This window comes from Hyla sarda, chromosome 6 (assembly GCF_029499605.1).
Source record: "Hyla sarda isolate aHylSar1 chromosome 6, aHylSar1.hap1, whole genome shotgun sequence".
Lineage (NCBI taxonomy): Eukaryota > Metazoa > Chordata > Amphibia > Anura > Hylidae > Hyla > Hyla sarda.
The window spans coordinates 199,005,669-199,021,632 of record NC_079194.1 but is presented as its reverse complement, the minus strand read 5'-3'; the positions used below and the strand labels follow the sequence as shown (position 1 = coordinate 199,021,632).

The window sequence follows — 15,964 nt, the reverse complement described above, 5'->3', positions numbered from 1 at the left end:
AGTTTGCCGAGTAATATAAGAGAGAAGCCGGTGATAGATTGCTTTACAAATACTATGTTCCTTGTGTGATCACGACATTGGTTGTTAAGGATCGTGAAAAATCTCAAGAGTGCTAGTTGTCATGGAAACCTCACTTGTAAAAGAGAGCTTTAATATATATAGGCCAATTCCCCCCCCTTTCATTCAGCCAGTTATGATCCCAGGTGTGCTTGTCCCTTTAAACCCAGAGGTACTATGCCCTATTATTACCATGCTCCTGGGGTTTGTGTCAGCTCTCGTGACTTGTAGCTATTTTGGGTTTGACTATAAATTTGCAGTGCATAACACTGAATGAATGCAGTTTTCTAAGACAACGTTAAGATCCATCGGAGACCTGAATCATTTGCATACCAAGAGATAAAAGTTCTCATTTCATTTTTTGTGCACATGGATTATTTAAACTAGAGCGAAAACTCATTAGATGCAGTTTATTCATATGACAGTAAAGCAAAAGATCATGCAAAACTGAAACACACTATTTGCAATGCAAGCCATGAAAGGGGAGGAGCCTAATAGCCATTCAAAATAAAGAATCCAATCCTTACACACTGCCCCCGAGACCTGTACATGAAAATACTCTAGATACAGCTTACCCAATGAAAAAAAGTATTGCCTTTAAAACCTCTGAGACTTATTATGAGGCAAAAAAAATTAATTTCAGCCTCCCTTCATATATCCAAAAATATACCTTTTTTGGTAACATTTTCATACTTTTTTTGGGTGACCGCAAAAGCAAAAAAATGGCTGATCATCTGAGAAGCTGATTCCCAATATATGGACATATTTCAGCTGGTGCTGTACTTGAGATATCTTTGACATGATCCTCTAGAGGAAGGAAGAGCTTCTGTGCTTTTGAGTCCAACCAAATTCTCAAAAAGACTGTCTTGGCAAGACACAAAGGATGACATCTTCCAATTGATCAAACACTCACTGTAACTTCTTCAGTATACCCAAGATTGTCTAACCATGCCTCCATTCATGAGGAGAGAGGCGCTGTAGGAGAGATGGCAGGGGTTCCAAGCGGTCGGACCCCCCGCGATCTAGAGGATATGTTTTTAGATACTGGATAAGCTCTTTAAGTGGAGAATCTCCAATTTGCATAGGTCAAAAAGATGATGCTGGAATTTTTTTTTCTGGTGCTGTTCTATTAAAACTTATTAATACCTAACATCTATAGGATTGACAGGGAGAGGGGGCTCCCCCTGTAACCCACTGATAACCTGATGGTTGAAAAAAACAAAAACAATACAAAAAAAAACATAAAAGAGCTATATAAATATTACAGAGACACAGAATAAAAAGATATCATTATTACTGCACAGTGAATAAAAAAATATAATATTTTTTTTGCCAAACAGAAATTTTAAAATTTTTCACAATTTTGGATTTTTTCACATGAAACGCTGCGTGTATCAACAAAAAATTACCTCTAATATAAACTACAATATGTCACGAAAAAACAATCTCAGAATAGTTTCTCTCAGTAAAAGCATTTACATAGGCCAGCTTGGTCATTAACTTAGAAACAAACGGCATCCTTAAAGGGGTACTCTGGTGGAAAACATTTATTTGTTTTTTTTAAATCAACTGGTGCCAGAAAGTTAAACAGATTTGTAAATTACTTTTATAAAAAAATCTTTACCCTTCCAGTACTTATTAGCAGCTGAGGGAATTCTACAGAGGGAATTCTTTTCCTTTTTGAATTTCTTTTTTGTCTTGTCCACAGTGCTCTCTGCTGACACCCGATGCCCATATCAGGAACTGTCCAGAGCAGGAGAAAATCAACATAGCAAACCTATGCTGCTCTGGGCAGTTCCCGACACGGACAGAGGTGTCAGCAGAGAGCACTGTGGACAAGACAAAAGAAATTCAAAAAAAGAATTTCCTCTGTAGCATACAGCTGTTAATAAATACTGAAAGGATTAAGATTTTTAAATAGAAGTAATTTAGAAATCTGTTTAACTTTTTGGCACCAGTTCATTACAAAAAAAAAAAAAAAGTTTTCCACCGGAGTAACAGTCACTAAGTTTTAATCAATATAACAAGTAGCAACATGTAATAGAGGTTTATATCATGTGTCCTACAATGCCTGGATGTCTGCAGGCACATCTGTAAATGTTGAGAAAATAAATTTTATAAATGTAACATGCAGTTTGTAAATGAGACTCAAATAATGACCAGGCATGCAGCTTGCTAACATTAGGTACATTCACTACTCAATAACATGTGTTTGTGAGCTGGAAAGTATACAAAGGTGACAGTTGTTTTTTCCTGGGTCTACTGTCTCCAGCATAATGTTGTTATCTCCATGTCTAAGAGGACATCTTACCCCTTAAAGAGAACCTGTCACCAAGTTTTATCCTACAGTCGGGATCAAAATTTTGGGCACCCCAGGTAAAAATTTGTATTAATGTGCATAAAGAAGCCAAGGAAAGATGGAAAAATCTCCAAAAGGCATCAAATTACAGATTAGTTCGATTTTATTTCCATCACTTACACTTTCAACATAACAAAACAAAAAAATAGCGTCTGCAAAAGTTTGGGCACCCTGCAGAATTTATAGCATGCACTGCCCCTTTGCAAATCTGAGACCTGCCAGTGTCATAGATTGTTCTCAATCATCATCTGGGAAGACCAGGTGATGTCAATCTCAAAGGTTTTAAATGCCCAGACTCATCTGACCTTGCCCCAACAATCAGCACCATGGGTTCTTCTAAGCAGTTGTCTAGAAATCTGAAACTGAAAATAGTTGACGCTCACAAAGCTGGAGAAGGCTATAAGAAGATAGCAAAATGTTTTCAGATGTCAATATCCTCTGTTCGGAATGTAATTAAGAAATGGTCGTCATCAGGAACAGTCGAAGTTAAAGCAAGATCTCGAAGACCAAGAAAAATATCAGACAGAACAGCTCACAGGATTGTGAGAAAAACAATTCAAAACCCATGTTTGACCGCACAATCCCTCCAGAAAGATCTGGCAGACACTGGAGTTGTGGTACACTATTCCACTATAAAGAGATACTTGTACAAATATGGTCTTCATGGAAGAGTCATCAGAAGAAAACCTCTTCTACGTCCTCACCACAAAAATCAGCATTTGAACTTTGCAACTGAACATATAGACAAGCCTGATGCATTTTGGAAACAAGTTCTGTGGACCGATTAGGTTAAAATTAAACTTTTTGGCCGGAATGAGCAAAGGTACGTTTGGAGAAGAATCGGAACAGAATTTAATGAAAAGAACCACTGTCCAACTGTTAAGCATGGGGGTGGATCAATCATGCTTTGGGATTGTATTGCAGCCAGTGGCAAAGGGAACATCTCACAAGTAGAAGGAAAAATTGATTCAATAAAATTTCCGCAAATTTTGTATGCTAACTTGATGCCACCTGTGAAAAAGCTGAAGTTAAAGAGAGGATGGCTTCTACAAATGGATAATGATCCTAAACACACCTCGAAATCCACGGGGGATTACATCAAGAGGCGTAAACTGAAGGTTTTTCCATGGCCTTCATAATCTCCTGACCTCAACAAAATTGAAAATCTATGGATAGACCTTAAAGGAGCAGTGCTTGACAGACAGCCCAGAAATCTCAAAGAACTGGAAGACTTTTGTAAGGAAGAATGGACAAAGATACCTCAAACAAGAATTGAAAGACTCTTGGCTGGCTACAAAAAGCGTTTACAAGCGATACTTGCCAAAGTGGGCAGTACAAGATATTAACTCTGCAGGGTGCCCAAACTTTTGCAGATGCCATTTTTTTGTTTTCTGTTATTTTGAAAGTGTAAATGATGGAAATAAAATCTAACTTTTGTTTATATATTATAAGAATGTCTAATCTGTAAAAGTGATTTTTCCATCTTTCCTTGGCTTCTTTATGCACATTAATACAAATTTTTACCTGGGATGCCCAAACCTTTGATCCCCACAGTATATAATGAGTGGCGACGTATAATAGAGGTAAATATCATGTGTCCTACCCAGGGCCGTTTGAAGGAATTTGGGGGCCCCAAGCAAAATGGACATGGAGGCCCCCCCCTTGATGTTCACGCACGTCACACTCTAGGGCCGGCGTCAGGACATAGTAACGCCAGCCCTTGAATTCTGGGAGCACGACGTGAGCGAACGTCGATACGAGGCCCCCACGTTCTGTGCGGCACAGTTCCCCCCAAGCAAGGTGCGGCAGAGTTCCCCCCACGCAAGGTGCGGCAGAGTTCCCCCCACGCAAGGTGCGGCAGAGTTCCCCCACGCAAGGTGCGGCAGAGTTCCCCCCACATTAGGTGCAGCAGAGTTCCCCCCACATTAGGTGCAGCAGAGTTCCCCCACATTAGGTGCAGTATAGATCTCCACATTAGGTTGGCAGTATAGTTTACCCCACATTAGGTGCAGTATAGATCTCCACATTAGGTTGGCAGTATAGTTTACCCCACATTAGGTGAAGTATAGTTTACCCCACATTAGGTGAAGTACATTTCCCCACATTAGGTGCAGTATAGTTCTCCCCACATTAGGCTATAGTTTCCCCACATGAGGTGCAGCATAGTCCCCCCACATTAGGTGTAGTATGTTCCCCCACAGACATACAACCTCCAGCAATACAGTGTATGGCTGGAGGCTGTATGCCTGTTTACTGCCCTACTTCAGTGCTCCGACCACTGCGCCAGCGCATGTCCTGTTCGCTGCTCCGCTCCTCCGCGTTGCTTTCTAATGGGTGCACGCATGGGACGTCAGTGACGTCCCGGCGTGCGCTACATCCATGCGCGGGCAACAGAGGGTTAACAGGGGCATGGGATGTCCTTAATAGGGATGTCCTTAATAGTGATGGGGAAATTAATCTGGGGGGGCAATTGCCCCGTTTCCCTCCCCTGGATCCGCCACTGCATGCATTATATATATATATATACACACACACACACACACACACACACACACACAGACACACACACACACACACTGTACACATTACATGCATGCTTCATACACACACACACACACACACACACACAACATACTGTACACATTACATACTGTACATGCATGCTTCATACACACAACATACTGTACACATTACATACTGTACAAGCATGCTTCATACACACACTGTACACATTACATACTGTACATGCATGCTTCATACACACACTGTACACAACACACTGTACATGCATGCTTCATACACACACTGTACACATTACATACTGTACATGCATGCTTCATACACAGACACTGTACATGCATGCTTCATACATACACACTGTACACATTACATACTGTACATGCATGCTTCATACAGACACAATACACTGTACACATTACATACTGTACATGCTTCATACACACACATACTGTACACATTACATACTGTACATGCATGCTTCATACACACACTTTACACATTACATACTGCACATGCATGCTTCATACATCCACACATACTGTACACATTATATACTGTACATGCATGCTTCATACACACACAGATAGAATAGATCAGTGTTTCCCAACCAGGATGCCTACAGAGGTTGCAAAACTACAACTCCCAGCATGCCCAGACAGCCTTTGGCTGTCCGGGCATGCTGGGAGTTGTAATTTTGCAACAACTAGAGGCATCCTGGTTAGGAAACACTGATATAGATACACACATGCACTATACATATAGTCATCCACAGTAGGAACACACACACAGGCACAGTACAGACATACACATATGTACACACATACACACATATATATATATATATATATCCACACACACATGCTTATACAAATATAAATACATGCAGGGACACCTACTTTAGTCAGGCCCCATGTTGTACAACCTCTGCGGTGCTCTCCTTTCCTCACAGCTCTGCTCCCCTCCCTCCTCCCCCCTTCTCCTGCTCAGACGGCTGAAGGCTGAGAGAAGAGTCCGGGGCTGAGGGAAGATACCAAGTGCAGGGGGGGGGGGGGGGGGGGAGCATGATTGTGGTGAGGTGAGAAGAATTCCAAAGCTGCCAATGAGTTTATTTTAAAAAAATGTCAGACATTTGGGGGCCCTCTTGTTTGACTGGTTGCCTGGGGCCCGAAGCACAAGCTCCAAGAGCACGATTGTTAATCCGGCCCTGGTGATGGGGGGAATTTCCCTGTCGCTACAGGACGGGCAAGCACTGGCTCTGCTCGGGGCCCCCAGCTAGCTCAGGGCCCCAAGCAATTGCTTGGTTTGCCTGTCCTGGAGCGACGGGCCTGGTCCTACCCTCCCTGGATGCCTGCTAGTACATCTATAAATGTGGAAAAAAACTATTTTTATCAAATGTCCCACGCAGTATGTAAATGAGGCTTAAAGGGGTACTCCGCTGGAAAACATTTTCTTTTATATTAACTGGTGCCAGAAAGTTACACAGATTTGTAAATTACTTCTATTTAAAAATCTTAATCCTTCCAGTACTTATCAGCTGCTGTATACTACAGAGGAAGTTTGTTTCTTTTTGAATTACCTTTCTGTGCTCTCTGCTGACACCTCTGTCCATTTTAGGAACTGTCCAGAGTAGGAGCAAATCCCCATAGCAAACCTCTCTTGCCCTGGACAGTTCCTGTCATGGACAGAGGTGTCAGCAGAGAGCACTTGTGGTCAGACAGAAAGGAAATTCAAAAAGAAACGAACTTCCTCTGTAGTATACAGCAGCTGATAAGTACTGGAAGGATAAAGATTTTTTAGTAGAAATAATTTACAAATCTGTTTAAGTTTCTGGCACCAATTGAGTTAAGAGAAAATGTTTTCCAGTGGAGTACCCCTTTGAGCAGTCAGTTGGGCATGCGGCTGCTGAAGTAGTCACGGCACCCTGGGCTGTAAACATGCCTATTCTCTGTGCGGACATTACATTGTGTAAACATAGCCTTATACAAGGAGATAACATTATGCTGGAGACAGCAGACACAGAAAAGAACAACTGTCACCTTCGTATACTTTCCAGTTCACAAAAAACATGCTATTGAGTAGTGAATGTACCTTATGTCAGACTTGCCCACAGTCTGAATGATCCTATAATAATCCATCTTTTCTATAAAAAGTATTTATGATCAGGGAACTCGGCTGCTGCTCTTGTCTCAAACACTGTTTTTTAGGAAATCACAGAATTTCATACTATCTTGAATTATGGATATGTCATATTCATGTTTGGTACGCTTTGGTTGTTGAAAGCATGATCTGGAATTTGCCAGTATGTTATTTAACCAGGAGACTTCTATGAAGAGGTATCAAATAATCTAGAATTATGTCCTGCATTATTATCCTCTTACATATAATTAGCAGTCAGTCAGTCCATCACCAAATCCTCATCAGCTCTTACTTTCTCATCCTCTTGCTGTAAGAAATCTACCCATCCTGGGTCCAGTACAGCTTTTGATCACTGCCAGATGCCACCAGCAGTGTCATAGTGTGACCTTACTTGACCAAAACTTTTCTTCAATTTTGTATATTCCCTTGCCAGCTGATTTTGTACTACTCTGCCCATTTGGTCTGCACTATATACTGTACTGCGGTCCCCTCTATGTTTTGACTCTATGGCTTGTCCTTGCTTTATCCTTTTTATGCTGATTTGGCTACTTTCTTGCCTGTGTGTTGCTGATCTGGCCAGTCTGACTTCCCTGTGCACTAAGCGAGTGTGGTGACAGTCGCCCATTTGGGGGCCACTGTTAAGGGCAGATCATCCAAGGAGGCAGGGACAGTGGTTTGGGATGAGCACAGACACCTCCTCTCCATCCATAGTGCAGTGAGCCAGATATTAGATTACCGCCATTCCTTGGTGAATCATGGCTGGGAAGCCTCTGAACATTTACTCCAGAAGTAAGATCATTTAAGGCCCAATCTCAATTATTTCGGTGGTGTCCTTGCTAACAAATCTTGTTGCCTCTTCAAAAAGCCTCAGCACACATGTGTCTGCAATCGGCTGCCAATGCCTGAACTGAAAATTACATTGGCTCCAAAAGCTGATTGTTGCATGAGGAAATTGTTCACCGGCCACTTTCCACTACTTGTACAACATGTGTAAGCTTAAATTCCAGAGAGTTAGAAAACAACAAAAAGTAATTGGTTTGCCTGTAGCAAACAATCACAGCCCAGCTTTCACTTACCAGAGCTCAGTAGAATAGAAGAGTGGAGCTGTGATTGGTTGTTATGGGCAAACCACTCCAGATTAAGTCTCCAACAGACTGATAAATCTGGGCCAATGTGCAAAAGTGTGACTCACTGTTGCTACTTCCAAAAAGTATATATATGTATGGACTGCTTGGAAAGAGCCACTGTTTCTTTTGGTACCTCTGTGTTTGTTTTAACACCTGCAGGCAACTGCCACTAAAAATAATTTTGCACATTTATTTTACATTTTAAAAAAGCATCCAAAATCTGCTAGTTCAGTGTGTTTTTGAACAAGTCGTTAGTTACTGCGGGGTCCCGGTTGCTATCAGCAGCCAGGACCCGCGACTAATACCGGACATCGCTGATCAGGCCGATGTCCAGTATTAAACTTTTAGATGCCGCGATCAAAGTTGATTGCGGCATCTAAACTGGGAGAAAATACTGTCGCTTAGCTCAGCGGAGCTGTTCGGGACTGCCACAGTGAAATTGCTGCATTCCAACAGCTGAGAGGACAGCGGTACCTACCTACCTTCCCATTGTCTGATAAGCGTTTGATTACTCCAAGCCAGAGATCCAAGCTTGAGCAATCGAGCGCAGATAACACTGATCAATGCTATTCTATGTCATAGCATTGTTCAGTGTATGCAATCAAAAGATTGCATGTAATAATCCCCTATGGGGGCTAAAAAAAATTTGATTCCGAGATTGTTTTTTGTGACATATTCTACTTTAACAGTGGAAAATTTTTGTCGTTACTTGCATCCTTTCTTGGTGAAAAATCCCTAAATTTCAAAATCCCTAAGATTCACAAATACAATATTTCTACTTTCTATTTGCATCATAAAGTTGACATGTTTTTACTTTTGGAAGACATCAGAGGGCTTCAAAGTTCAGCAGCAATTTTCAATTTTTCACAAAATTTTCAAAATCTGAATTTTTCAGGGACCAGTTCAGTTTTGAAGTGGATTTGAGGGGTCTTGATATTAGAAATACCCCATAAATGACCCCATTATAAAAACAGCACCCCCCAAAGTATTCAAAATGACATTCAGAAAGTGTGTTAACCCTTTAGGTGTTTCATAGGAATAGCAGCAAAATGAAGGAGAAAATTCAAAATCTTCATCTTCATTTACACTCATGTTCTTGTAGACCCAGTTTTTGAAATTTTACAAGGGTTAAAAGGAGAAAAAGCCCCCCAAAATTTGTAACCCAATTTCTCTCGAGTAAGGAAATACCTCATAGGTGGAAGTCAAGTGCTCTGTGGGTGAACTACAAGGCTCAGAAGGGAAGGAGCGACAATGGGATTTTGGAGAGTGAGTTTTTCTGAAATGATTTTTTTGGGGGGCATGTCACATTTAGGAAGCCCCTATGGTGCCAGAACAGCAAAAAAAAAAAAACATGGCATACTATTTTGGAAACTATACCCCTCAAGGAAAGTAACAAGGGGTTCAGTGAGCCTTAACAGCCCACAGGTGTCTGACTACTTTTCGTTAAAGTCGGATGTATAAATAATTTTTTTTTCTTCAACTAAAATGCTGTTTTTCCCCCAAATTTTACAATTTTGCAAGGGGTTATAGGAAAAAAATGCCACCCAAAATTTGTAACCCCATCTCTTCTGAGTATGGAAATACTCCATGTGTGGACGTCAAGTGCACTGCTGGTGCACTACAATGCTCAGAAGAGAAGAAGTCACATTTGGCTTTTGGAAAGCAAATTTTGCTGAAATGGTTTTTGGGGGGCATGTCGCATTTAGGAAGCTCCTATGGTGCCAAAACAGTGAAAAAAAACACATGGCATACTATTTTGGAAACTACATCCCTCAAGGAACAAATTTCTGCTAAAGTTGGACAGGAATATTAAAAATTTTATTTTTTCCACTAAAATGCTGATGTTCCCCCAAATTTTTCATTTTCACAAGTGTTAATTGGAGAAAAAGCCTCCCAAAATGTGTAACCCCATTTCTTCTGAATATGGAAATACCCATATATGTGGATGTAAAGTGCTCTGCGGGCAAACTACAATGCTCAGAAGAGAAGGAGCGACATTGGGAGTTTGGTGAGAGAATTTGGTTGGAATAGAAGTCTGGGACCTTGTGCGTTTACAAACCCCCCCGTGGCGCCAGAACAGTGGACAACCCCCACATGTGACCCCATTTTGAAAACTGCACCCCTCACAAAATTTAATAAGGGGTGCAGTGAACATTTACACCCCACTGGCGTTTGACAGATCTTTGGAACAGTGGGCTGTGCAAATGACCACTGTTCCCCGGACCACTTTTCCAAAAATCTGTCAGACACCTGTGGGGTGTAAATGCTCACTGTACCCCTCATTACATTACATGAGGGGTGTAGTTTCCAAAATGGGGGGGGGGGGGGTCACATGTTCTGGCACTATTGGGACTTTGTAAACACACATAGCCTTAAATTTCGGACACATTCTCTCTCCAAAATCCCAATGGCGCTCCTTCTCTTCGGAGCATTGTAGTTCGCCCGCAGAGCACTTTACATCCACATATGGGGTATGTTCTTACTCAGAAGAAATGGGGCTACACATTTTGGGGGGCTTTTTTTTTCCTATTCTCCCTTGTGAAAATGAAAAATGTAGGGTAACTCCAGCATTTTAGTGAAAAACATTTTTTTTCTTCATTTTCACATTCAACGTTAACAAAAATTTGTCAAACAGCTGTGGGTTGTTAAGGCTCACTATACCCCTTGTTACATTCCGTGAGGGGAGTAGTTTCCAAAATGTGGTCACATCTGGGTATTTATTGTTTTGCGTTTATGTCAGAAGCACTGTAAAATCAGCCACCCCTGGGCAAATCACCAATTTAGACCTCAAATGTACATAGTGCACTCTCACTCCTGAGCCATGTTGTGCGCCCACATATGGGGTATTTCCGTATTCAGGAGAAAGTGCGTTAAAATTCTGGGGGTCTTTTTTTTTCCCTTTTACCGCTTGTGAAAATTAAAAGTATGGGGCAACACCAGCATATTAGTGTAAAAATGAATTTTTTTTACACTAACATGCTTGTGTAGACCCCAACTTTACCTTTTCATAAGGGGTAAAAGGAAAAAATGCCCCCCAAAATTTGTAACACAATTTCTGTACGGAGATACCCCATATGTGGCCCTAAACTGTTTCCTTGAAATACGATAGGGCTCCGAAGTGAGAGAGAGCCATGCGCATTTGAGGCCTAAATTGGGGATTTGACTCCGCCACAAAAATACCCCACGGCAGTGTTTCCCAAACAGGGTGTCTCCAGCTGTTGCAAAACTCCCAGCATGCCTGGACAGTCAGTGTCTGTCCGGCAATACTGGGAGTTGTTTTTCAACAGCTGGAGGCTCTGTTTTGGAAACCGTGCAAGATGTTTTTTTTTTTTTTTTTATCTGGGGGGGGGGGGGAGGGACTGTGTAGGGGTATGTGTATATGTAGTATTTTGCTTTTTATTTTGTTTAGGTGTAGTGTAGTGTTTTTAGGATACATTCACACAGTTGGGTTTACAGTGAGTTTGAGCTGCGGCGGAAAATTTGCCGCATCTCAAACTTGCAGCAGAACTCGCTGTAAACCCACCCGTGTGAATGTACTCTATACATTCACATGGGGGGGGGACCTAACTCCTAGCATGCACTGACAGACCATACATGCTGGGAGTTGTAGTTATGCAACAGCTGGAGGCACATTGGTTGCGAAACACTGAGTTAGGTAACAAACTCTGTTTCACAACCAGTGTGTCTCCAGCTGTTGCAAAACTCAACAATCAGCATGCATTGACAGTCGAAGGTCATGCTGAGAGTTGTAGTTTTGCAACAGCTGGAGGCACACTGCTACAACTCCCAGCATGCCCTTTGGTAGTCTGTGCATACTGGGAGTTGTAGTTTTGCAACAGCTGGAGGCACACTGCTACAACTCCCAGCATGCCCTTTGGTAGTCTGTGCATGCTGGGAGTTGTAGTTATGCAACAGTGAATGCACACTTTTCATAGAAAAATGCTGCGAGTTGTTGCTAAGCAACAGTAGGAGGTGAACAGGACTCACCTCCTGCTGTATCCTGCCACCGCTATATCCTGCCGCAGGGACCGATCCTGCTGCTCCCGTCACCGCTACAGATCCTGAGGAGACCCCCGCCGGACCAGGGCAAGGTAGGAGACCCCCACCAGCGCCGATCTCCGCTCCGATCTTCGTCCCGATCATCGCCCAGCAGGTCAGTGATTGGTCGGCCGTTCCGACCGATCAGTCACGTGATTGTGAGGCGGCACCCGTGCCACCTCACTCCTTCTGGCTATGGGTGAATGGGGCTGTCTCTCATTCACCCTTTTTTTCCGGGTCACCAGAGACCCGAATGACCCAGAATAGCAGGTCTGAATTGACGCACAATTTGCAGCGATCGCCGACATGGATGGGGGTGGGGTGGGTCTCAGGTCCCCCCTGGGCGATATGCCGGGATGGCTGCTGATAGATATCAGCAGTCATCCTGTTCCGATCAGTGTCCGGAGACGCGGTGATCCAGGAAAGCTACACCATAAATGTACGGTGCTGTGCGCTAAGTACTTCTTAGCAGCGCCGTACATTTATGGACGCATGTCCTTAAGGGGTTAAACATACTATTAAAAATTTATAAATTGGGTATCATTGTAACCGTATGGATCTACAGAATAAATATATGGTGTAATTTTTACTGAAAAGTGCACTGCGTAGAATTGTAAACCCCCAAAAGTTACAAAACCGTGTTTTTTTTTTCCAATTTTGCCCCACAATTTTTTTCTGGTTTTGCCATAAATTTTGGGGTGAAATGATTGAGGTCATTACTAAGTACAATTGGCAGCGCAAAAAACAAGCCCAAGCAAAATTGAAAGCATTCTGATTTTGAGAAGGTGAGGTGGAAAATACGAAAGTGCAAAAACAAAAAAGAAACAAAAAAACTCTGGTCCTTAAGGGGTTAAAAAATGTCTTCTCTAATAAAAGTTTAAATCACCCTCCTTTTCCCATTTAAAAAAAGCAAATATGTAAATAAAAATAAACATATGTAGTATCGCCGTGTGCATAAATGTCCAAACTATAAAATTAATTCAACCCCACGGAAAATAGTGTATACTTAAAAAAATTCCAAAGTCCAGAGTTGCATACCCTAAAGAAAAAGTATAAAAAGCGATAAAAAGTCCCATCAATACAAAAATGGTACAGATATAAACTAAAGATAACGGCGCAAAAAATAAGCCCTCACACATCCCTGTATATGGAAAAATAAAAAAGTTATAGGGGTCAGAAAAGGACCATTATAAACATGCTAATTTTCATACAAAAAGTTATATATATATATATATTTTTTTAAAGAAGTAAAACAAACTAAAACCTATATAATTTGGGTATTGCTGTAAGCATATGAAGAATAGAATAAAGAAAAGGTGTCATTTTTACCGTAAAGTGCACTGCATAGAAGAAGAAGCCCCCAAAAGTTACAAAATGCAGTTTTTTTGGGTTTCGCCATAAATTTTGTGGTGAAATTATTGATTTCATTACAAAGTAAAATTGGTGGTGGAAAACTGAAAGAGTTATGATTTTTAGAAGGTGAGGAGGGAAAAAAAACAAGAGCAAAAAAAAAAAAAAAAAAAAAAAAAAAAAACTTAAATTCCTGGAAGGGGGAATTGCCCCCTGAGGAAGGAGCGAAAGCGCGCTCGGGGTTCGGTGTGTGGCCAGATATCCAACATGGCTGAGTGATAATCCTTGGTTACTATTTCACATTGTTTGGATGTAGTTAGCTCCTTTTTGGAGTACTCTGATAGGGAGTTATAGATACTATATCCACTTTGAATGGATGACTGGTATTGGTTGTTATATATGAATCCCCATGTTAACTAAATACTTTTTATGATTGATGTGTCAACACACTGACATATGTCTGAGGTACCTGTTCATCATCTCCTAATATATGGAGAATGTAAAATGTTTTTAATGTGGTAATTCAATAAATAATATTTTTATGGGATATAGTGCAACTTGTTTTTTTTGTGTATAAGGAGGTATCATATACAAGTTGTTGAGAATGTATTTGACTAAATGTCCATAACCAGACCCAGCATTATGCATGTTATAAGTAGGGGACATATTTGGAGTGGCCGGTTGGTATTTTGTGGTGTTAAATCCTTTAAGATTGTGTATAAAAAAAAAACTATTATAGTAAACTGGAGAGATTACATTTTTCTTTATTGAACGAAAGCCATGGATTCTTACTCATACTTAAACAGGCAGCTGTTTGGTATTTATTTTTCCTACCGCACATATGATATATACATTATGTTAAAGGCGTGCTCTGGGGAAGAAAAATAAAAATGCCCCAAAGCCACCACAATACCTGTTCTGTGTCCCCTATAGTTATCAATGTGATTTTGCAAGCTCCTGTGGCCTTGTTGTCTCCTGAATATTTTTTTTTTCTTGCTTGCAGCCCAGACTACAACTCCCAGCAGTCAGTACAGCTCTGTGTAATGGCTGCCAGCCAATTGCTTTTGCTATCTGTGTGCATGCTTTTGTAAAGACACTGGGGGATATTTATCAAAGGATTTAGACTGGTTTTTCCTGTCTAAATTTGTTACACAGAAAGTTGCAGTCTAAATATGTGCGACTTTTGCTTTAGAGGATTTTTAGAACATAATATCACCAAAAAAACACTAAGACTTAACTTTTAATATATATATAGCTAAAAAGGGATCCAAAAAAATAGGTTCTTAATCAGATTGATGGTTCCGGACCTATTTTTTTGGATCTCGCTTTAGCTATATTTTTAAAAGTAAAGTCTTAGTGTTTTTTCGGTTATATTATTTCAATTTGACACACTATTTAGATCCTTGTACGGTGATTTCGGATTTTTAGAACATGATGCATTCTAATCTATTTTAGTGCATTCTAGTCCATTTTAGACGGAAAAATGCATTGGTGCCGAATTTATCAAAAGCGACTTTTCAGCGACAAGTCGGATCGGCTGAAAGTACGCTGAAAAGTAAGACCATGCTGCAGTAGGTTTAAATACAGTCTAAAGCATAGATCCCGAAGTCAGTGCGCACAATTTATCAAGAGCCGTGCGCCTTTTGATAAATTAAGCACACAATAGACTAGCCTAACCCTCTGTAGTTTGGTCTATATTGATGCTGCAGCAGGTTTAAATACAGTCTAAAGCATAGATCCCAAAGTCAGTGCGCACAATTTATCAAGAGCCGTGTGCCTTTTGATAAATTAGGCGCACAATAGACCAGCCTAACCCTCTGTAGTTTGGTCTATATTGATGCGGGACATAGACGGCTTTGATAAATATCCCCCACTGTACATGTCTTTTCTTTCAAAATATCCTTCCCCCCCAGCAAGAAATCATAATATTCTCTGAATGGCAGCAGTCAGTAATCAGATCTACAGCAGGAAAAGAGCATTGATATGTGCTGAGGAGATGGCAAGATCCTCACACAGAGAGGAGAGGGGAGGTGTGGCTGTGAAGCCAGAAATCACGTGGTGTATATATTTTTTTTAACTTTTTGATAAATGAGTGATGTCATTACAAAGCACAATTAGTGGCACAAAAAAACAAGCCCTCATATGGGTCTGTTGGTGGAAAATTGAAAGTGTATGGCTATTCGAGGAAATAATGAAAATGTAAACATTAAAAACATTGCTGCATCCTTAAGGGTTAAGCTACCCAGTTTTTAAATGAACCAGATTTATAACAGTGACTTAGGCTATTTGAAAATGTGTTGTAAGTGTACCTCTCATTGGGGGATATTTATCAAAGGATTTAGACTGGTTTTTCCTGTCTAAATTTGTCGACTTTTGT

At 40.9% G+C, this 15,964-nt stretch overlaps 1 protein-coding gene across 3 annotated transcripts in view; it reads right to left on the bottom strand.

Moving 5' to 3' along the window:
• The window catches only part of CDYL2 (chromodomain Y like 2), an 87,776-nt gene that overhangs the window by 13,657 nt on the left and 58,155 nt on the right, over positions 1-15,964 (bottom strand). The window lies entirely within an intron of this gene.